Here is a 4,131-nt window from a genome sequence, read left to right on the forward strand (position 1 = left end):
GTAGTGGCTGATCGATTGGTGCAACCCTCCACACGGGTCACCATCCCATCATGGAACTATGATTGTTTAAACAAATTTTTTGGGCAGCCAAATTTTATTAGGATGTCCTAGAGTAGCTCTTGATTCACAGTGTTCAAGGCTTTGGAGAGATTGACAAATGCCATGAAAAAGTCCTGTAGTTTACTCATACGGTCAATAAACAAGCGCTCCACACTTCAAGCAAACAGAGGCTGACATCAGCAGATAGGATTAAAGGTTTGTCTCAATTTCTCTCATAACCTTGGATAATATATTTTAAAAGGAGAAAAAAAACCTCATATTAGAGTGCAAGTCCTAGTGACAGTGCGTTTGTGTTACATGTCAGTAGATTCTAGTTAATAGGATTCCAACACCCGACTGACTGCGCCATTGTTTCTGGTACCAGTCAGTGTTTAAATCTGCTGTCTTAACAAATGTTATAGACTGACAGTTGGTTGCGCCAACAAGGAATCTGATATTTCTGTTGCACTAAACTTTAAAACTTGTTTAAAAATAATCACGGTTACATTTGCGAGTAGGACGGCTTATCTTGTTGGCAGCGGGATTACCCGCTTCCCCGTTGTTTACATGCAGAGACATGGGACAGATTGATATCTAAAACAGAAGGAGAGTGTTAATTAGGCATTTAATGAGAGCGCTTACAAGTGACTAGTGTTCGTTATTCCTTCCCTCCTCTCTCATACTCGCTTCAGTTGGCAGCCGAGATGTGTTCTTTATTTCTGACGACAACGTAATGCGAGGGGAGGTGGTCGATCCGAGACCTGTGTGGTCCTTTTTTCTTAAATTATGCTGCCATATTGAAGGCTTGTGACATTGCACATGTTGTTGAGATATTTTCTTAACTTGCTTGATCGGCCCTGTGTACTAACGATCTACAGATAGGTTCAGAATTCATCAGGATGGAAAATTGATCACAGATGAAGGTTTTAATTATGGGTTAAATGTTTAATCGTGTGTTAAATGCTTAATCTCTGATTTGTTAATCCGTATTTAAAATTAAGTGGTGCAACACAACAAAAATTTAAATACAATTTGGATCAACAAACCCTGGATTGGCTCTAAATTCAAGCTTAATTGAATCCTTATTGGTGCAACCCACACTGAAACTTTTGACATAATCATCAAAGCATGAGTACGGTTCTTAATGTTGTAGAATCCAAACACTATTGACCAGCTCATGACCAGCTCATGACCAGCTTGGACCAGCTTATGACCAGCTTAAACCAGCTACCATGTTCCAAATCTTAAATTTCAAATTAAAGTAATTAAATTGTAATTGTATTATTTAGGGTTTTCATGGACGCCATGCGAGGAGCGGACGTGTATATGACGAGCTCTGCACACTTTGCTAGTTTTTAATTATTTTGTGTTATAATCCAGTGAAATTCGATACACCCTGCTACATATTTGTTCTTTGAAGTCAATATGGCAAAGAAGTCAAAATCCTTGCGCTCTGGAGATATTAAAAGACATGTGCTCAAGCTGAAATCTCTAATGGGCCTGCAGACTAGGGACTCAGTTTGGATGGTGCGGTGGGAGAAATCCAGCGTCAACTGGCAAGCTGACGAAGCTTGTTGCAGACTTGGAGGATCTCGCTGTAATACGTCGAATGATTATGGCGATGGAAACTAAATTCTCTGAGTTGGTTACAAGATTGTCGGATGTCGAGAGATGGATCGATTATCTGGAGTACAAAAACAAAATACGGTCCAACCAGTCATGTTAGAAGGTATTAATTTCTTGGAGAAAAATCATTCACTTCTGCTGGAAAAATGATAAACAGAGTTATACTTTGAAAAAATACATTCAAGCAGTAAAGAAACATTTCTAAATAAATAGGCCTATAGGTTGTGGTTTAAAAAGTAAACAAAGCTTTTTTTCTTCTTTTTTTTTAGTAATTCTTTTTCATTACTTATTTAATTTAACTTCAATGAAAATGTACTCATGGCAGGTTACCTGAAAGAATACAACACATTTGGATGTCTTACACATGATTTATACATGGTCGGGAGCAGGTGTAAATTTCATCGTGACAAACTAATGTTTTAAAAATACTAAAACGTTCATGAATCCGAGAATTTTCATCAGAAAATGTATACAAAAATGTGTTCTGCTCGTGTTTCATGAATGAAGCCCACCATTTGAAAGGTTAACAGAATATTTGTATTTCTTATGAATAACATTGAACTGGACTGTAACAACACAAAAGTGTTAAAGAGAAGAAAGTCATACACATCTGGGATGCCAGGAGGGTGAGTAAATCATGAGAGAATTTTCATTTTTGGGTGCACTATAACTTTTAAGAAATGTTTTTTAAATTCATATTTATAGATTTGTAAAATCATTTTATGAAATACATTTACATAACATGAAAAACAATTTTTACAACAGCAGATGTTGTATAAATCTTAATATAAAGTATGTGCTCTCTTTAGCTAATCATCTTTAATCATGATTCATGTTTAATGCATGCATTTGTAGCTGTGCTGCTGTTCTTCTGCATTGATGCCTTATATGAGTCCAAGAAAAGCATCTGACACTGAACCCTGAGAAATGATGTAACAGTATAGTAAGAGAAGGTCTTCACACTGAAAATGTTTCTAAAAGAGTCTTATATTATTTAGCAGGAAGGGATTTAAATACAAGCCGTCCAACGTGTCAACTCGCATCTTATTTGGTGTTCATATAAGTGACCTGTGAGTGTTATAGGGTGTCCATAATTAACTGATCAGTCATGTTTTATTTTTGTGATAGTTCTTTGACCTCTGTCCGTTTGTTGTAGATTGACACTGTTATAGGACCTTTGTGCAACTGGTAATGCATATCAAGGATTCGTGGCAACAAACTTGTTTCATTGTGTAACATTTTAAACAGATATTGTGTAGTTATTTATTATTTTAAATGTATTTGTCCAGATTGCTCTTGCCCTGGCTAGAAGTATTTATCGGTCCCAGACAAGTGACACGACACCATGCAGTAGCAAATATAGTGCAACCTCAAGCAAAATGCCATAAAGCTGTGATGTTCTATTCCATTGTTTGTGTGTATATAAAATGTGTAGAAAAAAATAATGACACACTGCTCACATTCCAATTTAATTAAATAGTTTTGACCCAAACAGAACAAAGAAAATGTTTCATTTCGTTTGACCTGATGAAGACCCATTCGGAGCCGAAATGTTGTCATTAAACTGTAAAATGATCAGTGTGCATGTATTTTTCTCCCTTTTTTATGGATTTTAATTTGTGTGTAAACTATCCTTAAGTGTTTTATTTTTTCAATAATATTGTACCCAAATTTGGATGTTTAGTAGTAACATAAATCACAATTTGAAACCTAGATTATTGCCCCCTATTTTTCCCCTAGAGATGTACCACATTCCTTAGTTACACAATGAAATTATGTAAAAGACATATGTTAATTAACGCTCCCCTTCTGTTCAAAAGATCCGTCTGTCCCATGTTTCCACATCTTAACAATGGGGAACCAGGTAATCGCGCTGCCAACAAGATGAGCCATCATACTAGTAAATGTAACCGTGATTTTTTTAAACATAATATGATATTATCCATAGTAATATATGAGAGAAATTAAGACAAACCTTTGATCATTTCTGCTGATGTCAGCCTCTGCTTGCTCACTGATCGTGTGAATAAACCATATCCGACCTTGTGGTATTTCTTTAAAATGAGACTGCCATCTAGTGGTAGCTGCTTTGCTCATGCAACGTTATGTGTGGATCGTGCAATGCAAAACCAGTGGCAAGGAAGTCTCAAAATTCAAATGAATCAACACAAATAGATGTCAATTAATGTGTTTGTATCGCTTGTTCCACAAATACACATCCAATGCTTCACAAGAACAATTTGTGTTTGATTTGGAACAACTCCCTTTTTGCACACACAAATTGTGATGTGTTTGTACAAAAAGGAACACTTGTATTCACATTTGTACAAATTCCAACACACTTATTTAATGATACATTTCACAGATACAAGTTGAAATGCATTTTTTTTGATGGTTGAAATACACATAACAAATTTTTTTATTAATAGGTAGTTATGCACACATTTATGAATAAATATAGGACTT

The sequence above is a fragment of the Xyrauchen texanus genome, chromosome 38, assembly GCF_025860055.1.
Source record: "Xyrauchen texanus isolate HMW12.3.18 chromosome 38, RBS_HiC_50CHRs, whole genome shotgun sequence".
NCBI lineage: Eukaryota > Metazoa > Chordata > Actinopteri > Cypriniformes > Catostomidae > Xyrauchen > Xyrauchen texanus.